This window comes from Nyctibius grandis, chromosome 6 (assembly GCF_013368605.1).
Source record: "Nyctibius grandis isolate bNycGra1 chromosome 6, bNycGra1.pri, whole genome shotgun sequence".
In the NCBI taxonomy this organism is placed as follows: domain Eukaryota; kingdom Metazoa; phylum Chordata; class Aves; order Nyctibiiformes; family Nyctibiidae; genus Nyctibius; species Nyctibius grandis.
The window spans coordinates 42,886,138-42,898,960 of NC_090663.1; the positions used below are offsets into that span (position 1 = coordinate 42,886,138).

At 43.2% G+C, this 12,823-nt stretch overlaps 1 protein-coding gene across 4 annotated transcripts in view; it reads left to right on the forward strand.

The window, feature by feature from the left end:
• Positions 1 to 12,823, forward strand: part of GLRA3 (glycine receptor alpha 3) — a 103,191-nt gene that overhangs the window by 73,703 nt on the left and 16,665 nt on the right. The gene's annotated exons all lie outside the window — the stretch shown is intronic.

The following is a 12,823-nucleotide window of genomic DNA, read 5'->3' on the forward strand; positions in this document are numbered from 1 at the left end:
GATAGTGTTCATAAGAAAAGTCCTGTTGCACTCAAAATTAAGGAAGAGTGCTTTTCAACACTGAGTTTTATCACAGCTGCCATGGTGCCCTAAGGGAGGGAAAGGTTCTCCAACAATTTCCATTTAGAGTGGGGAGATATTGATAGAGACATTTTGAAGTGTTCCCTAAAATAAATTGGAAATACATAACATGCACGTTTACTGTATAAATACTAATATCTGGCTAATCCTTTAAAACCTTCCAAAAATGGAGATACATATCCCATAGCAGTGTAATATTTTCACTGAAACATCCCCTTGTTAATGATAACGAAATTCATGTTATTCCCTTTTCTTTTTACCATAATCTTTATGACAAAGGAAATTCTATTTTCATTATTTTTCTGTCTCTTTTGAGATATACAGGCAACCTCTTCTTCTTTTTCAGGACTCTCCTGCTTTTGTGCCATTTTAACATGGGCCTGTAACTGTACTTCTATAACTTGTATAGTGATATTAACAAATGAGAATTTGTGGTAGAAAGTATTCTCCTAATTTTTCCAGTTCATTTGGACAATATGATGCATGAAAAATCTCTAACTGAAGAATTAAAACATTACTGTGGTACTTAATCTGATATTGAATGGAAACATGTTTTAAAATGTCAGAATTTCTGGTGATTTCCAAGCATCTCATCCAAAGCTGAATTGTACTTTTAATTGTTTGTCTGAGAACTTGTATTATAATCATCATAGTTTAAACCTTTTGATTTTGACTGAAACATTTTTTCAATATTTTTAGGCAACTACCTTTTTCTTCATAACCTATCCTTCAAACCTATTTAAGTTGACATTAATTTTCTTCCAAGCAGAAATAGGAAAAGATGCTAGGCCTAGGCATAACATACTAAGTTGCATGGAATCTACTTACATGTACTGTCTTTTTTACTGTGGCCCTAAACTAAGCTGAGAAATGGGAGGAACAGATGTTATTAACTGCATGTGAGGTCTCATGATTCTCAAAATGTGCCTGCAAGACAAGTGTGCTTATCCTTGTGAACTGCTGTCACTTTTATGTGGGAGAAGGGGTTTACTGTCATAACTCTAGAGGACAGCATGACCAATCATCAGTCTGTTATATTTCTGTATTGCTTTGGCCAAACTGCATTTGTGGCCAAATAGGTGCTCTAAAATGTGAGTGCAGCCCACAACCCTGAAAAGATGGCTGAAGTTCATACCTTTACTCAAAAAATTATTGGGTCATTTAATTTGTCCCTAAAAAGTCAAGCTATTTACCAATACAGAAAACTTGGAAACTTGCATGCAGGCCCTCACCATACACTTCAGGATGAAGATTTTGAGAGACCTCAGCAAATGAAAAGACAATTGCACAGCTGTGGGACCTGCCTCTGATGGGCGGGGGGGAATGCAATGCTGAGTGGCACCAGCTATAGGCAGAAGGGTATGTCGTCACCAGAGATAGCAGCAGAGTGGTCTGCTGTGATGTACAGCACCAAAATCACAGGTACAAATATGGAAGAACCTTGGCAGGGTAAACCAGAAAGAAAAGATAGTCTTGCTCATGCAGGACTACATTTATTGTGACATGCTCCTCTTCAAGATAACAGTATTTTCCCTGGAATATTTATTTTTTTATTCAAGTCTTCAGTAGGAAGTTAGTTTAACCAAATTAGAGGGCTTTGATTTGTTTTCCAGGAGTGTGGAAGTGCCTTTCATTTCTTTGTTACAACCAGTATTATTAACTACCACGTGTAGGCTAAAAAACCCTAAACATGGTATTAAAGGACAACAAAGAGCTTTTTTCTCCGTTATGTCACTCGGATATGTGACCAGTTATGTGCTTTCTTAAGGCTCCTGCAATGAGACACTGTAGAAAGATACACCCCTTTAGGATACTCCACAAGAAACAAACAAAAAAAAATTTTCAAAACTAGAAATAAAGCCTGTTTCTCTGGCCTACAACAGATTAGACAAAATGAATTCTTAAAAGAATGCTAAGCAACTGCAGCTGGTATGCAATATGTGACCAAAGAAGAGTTTTCAATTTAAATTTAACTACAACACAGGATGGAAGGCTCTTCTGAGATATCCCATGAAACAGGAGAAAAAAAAAAAGTCTCCCTGTGAAACAAATTAACATGAAGCTTTGGGACATTATGTGGAAACTCATCAGTGTATGTCTCATCGGTGTTTCATGCCCAATGGAAAATGGATCACTGTAACCACAGCTTGAAAAATAAACTGCTTCTAAATATAGGGAGACAAAAGTTTCAACAACAGTAGAGCATAATGGCTCATCAAGTCTTGTGTTCTAAAGTGATGCAACATTTCTGATAATTTTTCATGTTTTTGCATCCACTGGCATATCTGCAGTGACAAATTTGGGAAGTGAAGTAGAATCATAACAACCAGAAAAATCACAACATGTGAACCATTCACATTACAAGGATGGTCTTGCTTTACAGCATCCTCATTCACTTCCGGTGTGACATGCATTGCTCCTCTGGGCTTTTACGCAACACAACTTTAATTTCAATCACAGGTAATTTCAATCACAGCTGCAAAAAGCCCAATACAAAATGCAATTTATACATAATAACATTGGCTACCAGACACAAACAGAAATACTCTGAATCTTGGCTTTATTCCTCCACAACGGATAACACACTACACCTGCATTTCAATGGTGCTGCTCAGAACTGTCTTATGTCTATTGACAGGTTTTGGCTCAAAGTATTGGATGTAGTGGTCCTGGAAACAGTGGAGCTGTAGTTGCTACACTCAGCACCCAAACTGACGAGTTCTGAACGTGACCATTTCTGATAACTCTGTATCCTTAAATCTGTGATCTCAATGAGCATCCCTCTTGCTTAATTGCACATTCCTCATTCAACCTCCAAACACATACACAGTCTTTCTTCATGATCCCTTTGGTTTCCCCTTAAGGTCAAACAAGTTGCTTAACAACCTGTAGATTGTGCACCTTCTAGGTCCTACCTTCAACTGACTTAATGCCTTTATATTGGGCCATTTTGCTGCCAACATGATAGTGAGTAAACAAGACATAGCTTTGAAACCTTACTCTGCCAACAAGAACAAAGTCGCTACTTGTTTCGACAAACACTTAAGCCACTCTTTTTGAGACTACAGCAGTGATTTTTAAGCCATGCCTTTTTAACACCTAGGGGTTTTTTCATAGACCACTTCTCAGATAAGGAAGTTTGTACTTTTTATCCAGGAGGTATTCTATGGGCATGAAATCTCCAAAGCTGCTCATTCCTTCACTGAAAAAGGAGGAATTATAAGCACTTTGTAAAACAGAGTCTATGACAGGTTGAGGACATGACCATCCCTAGACATAGAAAACAGCACTGCCTGACTCCAACGGGGAATTTTTCTCGGCAGAAGAGACCTCAGTTGTCACCCCTGCACTGACCAAAATCTAAACGTTCTACCTTACCGAGCATCAGCCCCAAGCTGCTTCCCCCCGGACCCAGAGGTTCCCAGCAACGAATCAGGAGAGGAGGGGCCATAGCCAAAAGCACCGCGGGCAATTTAAACGCACCACCCCCTGTTGACTGGGTGATAAAAAGCCTCCTGGAGGGCAGGGACTAGTCCCTGGCCAGAGGGGAAAAACTCAGCAGTGACTGGGTGTGTCCCAGGGCAGGAGAGGCCGCAGCAGTTTGCAGCTCGTTGGGGAGGGCGCTGACTCCCTCCCAGTGCACAAGGCCAGGAAGGCGCCAAGGAGCTGTGAAGCAGGGGTGCCACCAACAGGTATTTCCCAGCTCAGTGAAAGAACAATGGTATCTACCCAGTGGAAAAAGACCAAAATGGATGTGGGAACCCAGACAGAGCTCCCACAGAAGGAGGTGATGGTGCAGGTTGCGGGCTGCAGGGAATGCTACAGCGCCTCTGTAGTGTCAGGGGGCTGTGTGCGCTGTGAGCAGGTAGATGATCTGCTCGGCCGAGCGGCACAGCTGCAAAGCCAGGTTGAAAGGCTTCAAGCCGAAGTAGAAAGGCTTAGGAGCATTCGGGAGGCTGAAATGGAGACAGACTGGTGGAGCCAGGCTCTGCCTTCCCTGCAACAAAAATGGGAGCACCTGCCGGAGAGCTCCCAGGATCGAGGGACAACTGTACTCTGCCCCTCTCAGGTGGAAAACAATAACCTAGAGGAGAGGAGTGAGTGGAGGCAAGTCTATGGCCGTGGCAAAAGGCGAGTGCCCTCCTTGCCTACCTTGCCTCCACAGGTGCCTCTGAGCAATAGATATGAAGCCCTAGTGGAATACAGCCGGTCCAATGGGGATGTGGTGGAGAGGCAACCTATATCAGAGGCCCCACCACAGTCAGAAAAAACTGACAGGCGTATAGCTACCTCCTCCACAAGGAAGAAGAGAAGAGTTTTAGTGGTTGGAGACTCCTTCTTAAAGGGATCTGAGGGCCCAATATGCAGAGCTGACCCCCATCACAGGGAGGTCTGCAGCCTGCCTGGAGCCCGAATCAGGGATATCACCAGGCAACTCCCCAACCTGCTGAAGGCCACAGACTACTACCCCCTGCTGATCTTCCAGACAGGTGGGGAAGAAGCTGCATCCCGTAGTCTGAAGGGGACGAAGAAAGACTACAAGGCCTTAGGACGGTTGGTGAAAGAGTCTGGGGCACAAGTTGTTTTCTCCTCCCTCCTTCTATTTTCAGGTGATGACGTGGGATGGAATAGTAGGATTCTCTCTATTAATTCCTGGCTACGAGACTGGTGCTACAGGCAGGGCTTTGGCTTCTTTGATAATGGCTGGTTTTATAAGACAACAGGCGTGATGGTAATACATGGGAAAGGTTTATGTCGTAGGGGCAAAAGGGTTCTGGGACAGGAATTAGCAGGGCTCATTTGGAGAGCTTTAAACTAGATCACAGAATCACAGAATGTTAGGGATTGGAAGGGACCTCGAAAGATCATCTAGTCCAATCCCCCTGCCGGGGCAGGATTGCCTAGACCATATCACACAGGAACGCGTCCAGGCGGGTTTTGAATGTCTCCAGAGAAGGAGACTCCACAACCTCTCTGGGCAGCCTGTTCCAGTGTTCGGTCACCCTCACCATAAAGAAGTTTTTCCTCATATTTATGCGGAACCTCCTGTGTTCCAGCTTGCACCCATTGCCCCTTGTCCTGTCAAGGGATGTCACTGAGAAGAGCCTGGCTCCATCCTCATGACACTTGCCCTTTCCATATTTATAAACATTAATGAGGTCACTCCTCAGTCTCCTCTTCTCCAAGCTAAAGAGACCCAGCTCCCTCAGCCTCTCCTCATAAGGGAGATGTTCCACTCCCTTAATCATCTTCGTGGCTCTGCGCTGGACTCTCTCTAGCAGTCTCCTGTCCTTCTTGAACTGAGGGGCCCAGAACTGGACACAATATTCCAGATGCGGCCTCACCAGGGCAGAGTAGAGGGGGAGGAGAACCTCTCTCGACCTGCTGACCACACCCCTTCTAATACACCCCAGGATGCCATTGGCCTTCTTGGCCACAAGGGCACACTGCTGGCTCATGGTCATCCTGCTGTCCACTAGGACCCCCAGGTCCCTTTCCCCTACGTTGCTCTCCAACAGCTCTGCCCCCAACTTGTACTGGTACATGGCATTGTTCTTGCCCAGATGCAGGACTCTACACTTGCCCTTGTTATATTTCATTAAATTTCTCCCCGCCCAACTCTCCAGCCTGTCCACGTCTCTCTGAATGGCTGCGCAGCCTTCCGGCGCGTCAGCCACTCCTCCCAGTTTTGTGTCATCAGCGAACTGGATCTTATCCTCACTAACAAGGAGGGTCTGGTTGAAGCGGTGAAGGTTGAGAGCAGCCTTGGTTGTAGTGACCATGAGATGGTAGAGTTCAGGATCTCATGTGGCAGGAACAGAATAGCTAGCAGAATCGCAACCCTGGACTTCAGGAGGGCCAACTTTGGCCTTTTCAAGCAATTGCTAGGGGAAATCCCATGGGACAGGGTACTAGAAGGTAAGGGGGCCCAAAATAGTTGGTTAGCATTCAAGGACTGCTTTCTCCGAGCTCAAGATCAGAGCATCCCAAAAGGTAGGAAGTCAAGGAAGGGCACCAGGAGACCTGCATGGTCAAACAGGGAACTGCTGGGCAAACTCAAGTGGAAGAAGAGGGTGTACAGATCATGGAAGGAGGGGCTGGCCACTTGGGAGGAATATAAGTCTGTTGTCAGAGGATGTAGGGAGGCAACTAGGAAAGCTAAGGCCTCCTTGGAATTAAACCTTGCAAGAGAGGTCAAGGACAACAGAAAGGGCTTCTTCAAATACATTGCAGGTAAAGCCAACACTAGAGGCAATGTAGGCCCACTGATGAATGAGGTGGGGGCCCTGGAGACAGAGGATAAAAAGAAGGCGGAGTTACTGAATGCCTTCTTTGCCTCTGTCTATACTCTTGGAGGCTGTCCTGAGGAGCCCCGGACCACTGAGGCCCCAGAAGAAGTCAGGATAGAGGAGGAATCTGTCTTAGTAGATGAGGGCTGGGTCAGGGACCAATTAAGCAACCAGGACATCCATAAATCCATGGGCCCTGATGGGATGAACCCGCGGGTGCTGAGGGAGCTGGCGGAAGTCATTGCTAGGCCACTCTCCATCATCTTTGCTAAGTCGTGGGCAACGGGAGAGGTGCCTGAGGACTGGAGGAAAGCGAATGTCACTCCAGTCTTCAAAAAGGGCAAGAAGGAGGAGCCGGGTAACTATAGACCGGTCAGCCTCACCTCCATCCCTGGAAAGGTGATGGAACAACTTGTCCTTGGTGCTGTCTCTAGGCACATCAAGGATAGGGGGATCATTAGGGGCACTCAGCATGGCTTCACCAACGGGAAGTCATGCTTAACCAACTTGATAGCCTTTTATGAGGACGTAACCCGGTGGATAGATGATGGTAAAGCTGTGGATGTGGTCTATCTCGATTTCAGTAAAGTGTTTGACACGGTCTCCCACAGCATACTCGCAGCTAAACTGAGGAAGTGTGGTCTGGATGATCGGGTAGTGAGGTGGATTGTGAACTGGCTGAAGGAAAGAAGCCAGAGAGTGGTGGTCAATGGGACAAAGTCCAGTTGGAGGCCTGTGTCTAGCGGAGTCCCGCAAGGGTCGGTACTGGGACCAGTACTATTCAATATATTCATTAATGACTTGGATGAGGGAATAGAGTGCACTGTCAGCAAGTTCGCTGATGACACAAAACTGTGAGGAGTGGCTGATGCGCCGGAAGGCTGCGCAGCCATTCAGAGAGACGTGGACAGGCTGGAGAGTTGGGCGGGGAGAAATTTAATGAAATATAACAAGGGCAAGTGTAGAGTCCTGCATCTGGGCAAGAACAACCCCATGTACCAGTACAAGTTGAGGGCAGACCTGTTGGAGACCAGCATAGGGGAAAGGGACCTGGGGGTCCTAGTGGACAACAGGATGACCACGAGCCAGCAGTGTGCCCTTGTGGCCAAGAAGGCCAATGGCATCCTGGGGTGTATTAGAAGGGGTGTGGTTAGCAGGTCGAGAGAGGTTCTCCTCCCCCTCTGCCCTGGTGAGGCCGCATCTGGAGTATTGTGTCCAGTTCTGGGCCCCTCAGTTCAAGAAGGACAGGAGACTGCTAGAGAGAGTCCAGCGCAGAGCCACGAAGATGATTAAGGGGGTGGAACATCTCCCTTATGAGGAGAGGCTGAGGGAGCTGGGTCTCTTTAGCTTGGAGAAGAGGAGACTGAGGGGTGACCTCATTAATGTTTATAAATATGTAAAGACCAAGTGTCATGAGGATGGAGCCAGGCTCTTCTCAGTGACATCCCTTGACAGGACAAGGGGCAATGGGTGCAAGCTGGAACACAGGACATTCCACATAAATATGAGGAAAACTTCTTTATGGTGAGGGTAACCGAACACTGGAACAGGCTGCCCAGAGAGGTTGTGGAGTCTCCTTCTCTGGAGACATTCAAAACCTGCCTGGACGCGTTCCTGTGTGATATGGTCTAGGCAATCCTGCTCCGGCAGGGGGATTGGACTAGATGATCTTTCGAGGTCGCTTCCAGTCCGTAACATTCTGTGAATCTGTGAAAGGTTCATTGAATAAAAATTCATGCACTGTCCTGGAAGTAGAGACATTACATCTAGATGACCTTGCTATTTATGTTGCTATCAGATTCTCCTTAGTTTCTACTTCTCCCCTCTCTGCCCCTGCAAACACAGCACAGCACATGACTAGTCTTTCATATCGCAAGACTTCATTCAGCTTGATATCTGTTCCGGTGACTTCTGTTCAACTCTATATCTGCCAGGCTCCCAGGCCTTTCCTGTAGAACTGCTACCTACCCTGTCCATCCCCAGTCTGTACCAGTGCATGGGGTTACCCCATCCTCATCGCACAACTATGCATTCGCTCTGCTGACTGTCATGATGTTGCAGTGGGTCTGTTCCTCCAGTCTATGGAGGTCCCTCTGAATGGCAGCTTGGTCCTCCATTCTGAGAGAGGTGGGACTTGCCAGTGCAAATTATTTGCTCTTTTCCACATTTCTTTTCAACTTTCTTTTACTGCAGTCATTATCAGTGTTACACAAATGTTAAGTTTACCACCTGCCCCAGTATTTGTTTCCAATGTCACTTCCTTCCTGACCAAAAACGTACATAGTCAATGGCAGGTGACAGCAGCAGCACTGATAACCCCCAATATGCTACTGATACCCACAGACTGTGACTTGAAAGAAAAACTGAATGGTAGTACATTCCTACGGTCATTTTGTGATTCTTGCCTTTAGATACATAGACACCAGCCATATATACAAAAACTTGTCTAGTTCTACATGCCAGACACTCAAAAATCATCATTTTTTTGTCAGGCTACGTGATCATAGATACAGTCTCAATGTTTTACAATGAGGAAAAGGCAAGTACTTTTATAAGTCATTTTTATCTGCAAAATATACTCAAATTGCAATTTATATTTCAGTGCAAATTGCAAAAAGTGGAGACCAAGTGTTTTTTTATTACCCTGTCTCCTTAGAGATGTATGAAAATTTCAGCTGAATTTACTTATATGTAATCAATTTTATAGACACAGTCTCTTGAAATAACCAGCTTTGCACACACAATTTACGTAGTGTCTTGTTTAAGAAATTTTATAATGGGAAGGCAAAAGGATAGAAAGTATTTAGCTGTATATCAGTAATAAGTAAAGCAGAATACCTCTCAAATGATGGTGTAACATTCAGGGAGGACTAAAAAGGAAGTCTTTTTACTGAACAAGGTAAACTCATCTAGACTGCTTGCCTAGTGATGATTCTGATAATGACTCAAACAGGAGAGAAAGTAAAAGGAGCAGTACTGCCTCATGGAAAGTCAGTTTATATATTTCATTCTCCTTCATGCTTTCTGTGAAAATCATCTGCCATTATGATTACAGAGTGATACATAATGCATGCACTTTGTTACCAATAAAGGTTAATTTTGGTCTTATTTTAGCAGATGCAGAGCAAAAAGAAAGTACATAAAAGGCAGAAAGAAAGTGCTTGTGGTCTGTGCCATCCCTCTTATAACAATACAGTTTTATTTCATTCTGAGATTATGTCTTGTTTTCAGCCAAACTGTTATTTCGGCGAGAATACAAAATTGTCCTTAGAAAATTTCTTTCAACTTTAATAACTTCAAAAATAAAAAGCTTTCTATTTAGGGGTTTGGGTTTGGGTTTTTTTTTACATTAATCCAGTTTGTCTGAGGATACTTCAAGACAATACCCTCACTCACACTAAAGAGAATAGCAACCTTTGCCAGGGTAATTCCATCCTATGTACTAGATAGCCTAAAACATTCAGGCTCACATATGCAGGGCACTTAAGAAAAGTCTTGATTAATTACACAATGATTTGGTTTCAGGACAATACTGGTCAAAACTTCATCTGTCTGGGGCTCTAACACACACATACCTAAAGGACTAGCCTTCTACTATCTCACACACTGAAGTGTCCCAACTCAGGATGAGGTGAGTGCCAGAATCAGCCTTAAGGAAGGGCTGGAAAAATACAGCAAAGGAAAAGACTGTTGTGGCCTGCAGTTAGACCATATTAGGAGGCAGATGAACAGCAGTCTAAAGGCCTCTCACAAATTATTGTCAGTGTGTGTTGTCACATTGTTGACTTTTTTTTGAGTAACTATTGGTCTTTTTTTGCCTCCATACAAAGGTACAGAGAGTAGACAAGAATATTCAAAGCATTGCAATGGCAACTATTTAGTGAGAACCTGGGCATCCAAGGTATTAACCATTAGAAAAAAGTGAAAGTTATAAGTGCAGTAGCCACATTGCATCAATCTATACAAACTCTGATTATTCAATCAAATATCTTGAGAATTGCGGTTACTCAGCTACCATTTGTTCTGCTCCTCCCTCTAAGACGACCATCACAGTACATTAGAAATATAATTTAATTTTTATTGTTTCTCCTTTGAAGCTAGAAGTAGAGCCCCAGCTAGATCTTGCAGGATGTTGGGCTTTTTTTTCCCTCCAATTTTTTTTTTTAATAAACATTATCTAGACATTCTACTTTATCCATATAAAGTGCTTTCAGATTCCCTGTCTATACAGTCACTCTGCAGACCAACTTATGTGCAAAGATTATAGTAGCAAAACTGTATATCCAGAATCTCACACTAGCATTAGGTAACTATGATTTTATCCAGATAATCAAGATAAAACCCAGTTTTACCTAGATATCTCAATAAAAGTAGCTTTTTGTCTGTCTACTTTAATTAATCTCTTCAGTGACACTTTCAAGATAGCAAACACTAATTAGGCAATTGATATGACTATATTCACCACAGTCACCTGTACTGCATTTCCTTTTCCTTTATCCTGTCTCCCTGTTTCTTGAGTACACATATTGGTTTATCTTAGAAAAAGTGTCTTTAACTTTTGCTTTTAGAAGAGAGGTCTGTCTTTACTTTTCTCTCTATAGACAAAAGTGTGTCAGCTGGCGTTTGCAATATGTTACCTTTTCCACATAAAATGAGGAACTGTGATTTTTACAAGTCTAAAAATGGTAAACCCTGCAGAGGTTCAGAATAGCACCTAGAAATAAATACTCTAACACAGTTTTCAAGCTCAGATTGAGCTTGAATGCTTAGGATCTTTACAGGGAGTACAGGAATTGAGTTGCTTAAGAAAGGGATTTCAGGAAGACAGACAATGGGAGAAGCTCTATCTTGTATTAAGGGATCTAAATCTAAGGCAGACATTTAGGCTGAGCATATCCTAGACACTGACAAAGTCTCACTGTCACCTTACCTTTTGTCTCTCAGTACTTAATCTCATGTTAAACCTGTCTCTATCTGTTTTTCAAGGGGGGAAATACAGTGCTAGAGAAGAGGACCATCATCACAGTTCAGTTGCCCCAGGACTCTGCTAGCAAGTCTGCATAGTTAGCAATATTCAGGCCCTTGGACTGGCAGTTTGTTGGCCATCAGTCACTGGTAAAAACAGAATTGTGTAGTCTACATCCATATTGACAGATGTGTTGGAAGCAGAATAGAAGATATCTGTTTCCTAGATCTAAGACTCATACTCTGCAGGGCTCCATAAAGATTTGTTCTGATTTGCTTAACTTAGTTTAGTTCCACTTTGCTGAGCTTTGAACCATTCTCTATTCAGCAAGTATAAAATTCTTATTTTGAGTAAATACTTTTATGTAATTTCATTAAGCTATATAGTCTTCAGGCCTCAGACCCCTCTACATCTATAAAATATTTCACAGTAGATCAGGTATTAGCATTATCAATGGCTTTTCTTATAAGAAAGGCCAGACTATGACATACTAGTATCTAAAGTAGGATCAAGAACCAGCACCTTCAGCAGATATCACTCCATTCTGCATGGATTAACAGTTGAGTCTCTGCATGTTTAGTTCCTTTTTTTGTTTATACTCATTTTATATTTTATTATGTTATTAAATTTTAATTTCATAGTCATCTAATAATTATTACTTATATCTTTATTCATTATTTCTCAGGTACACTATTTCCTTGGCTCAGATTCCTAAGGTGATTCTCCATTATGAAAACTTTCTATGTAGCTTCAGAAACAGCTACTCAGCCTTCCTGGGAATTGCTAACATGACCATGACATTGTAAGGGTACAGTAAGAACTTCCCCCAAGGGATACCTTAAGGGTTGCTGAAAGGGGACAAATATATTTAAGTTCTACCAACTCCTGCCTCTGGAACAGTTTGAGGCAGATGAAACTGAAAAGAAGGACCCATTATGGCTTGAAAACTACTACTTATGCTTCATTTGTCTTGTACACCCCACAGTGCTGGCAGTGCCTTTTAATCATGTAGGCATACCGCTGCCTGCATAATTCACTGCTTAAACAGCACCTGCCATGGTCAGAAGAGGCTGTGCAGTATGAAGGTGTGCTAAGGTAGAAAATTACTCTTCTCAGGTTACCCACAGCTGGCCACAGCAGCAACAACCAAAAAAAATGTGACCTAGACACTGACTCCCAAGAAAAGCCACTTATACTTTCTGGGGGAAAGAAAAGTCATATAGACTGACCGGAATATACATTTTTCCCTTATAATATTGGTTTCAGTGTGGACATTGCATGGAAATCATGCCAGCCCAGCAGATCTTACGTTGTTACCAATGAATATGCGTAAGAGAAAAATGCACCATATATAGCAGTATGTTCACTTCATATGCATAGGTACAGCATTCAGCAAGGCAGCACTTTTGATATCTTTATCACACTTGAATCCCTGGTTAGGCTAGACTTACAAAGAACATTACCTCTGTTTCAGAAAAAAATGCTT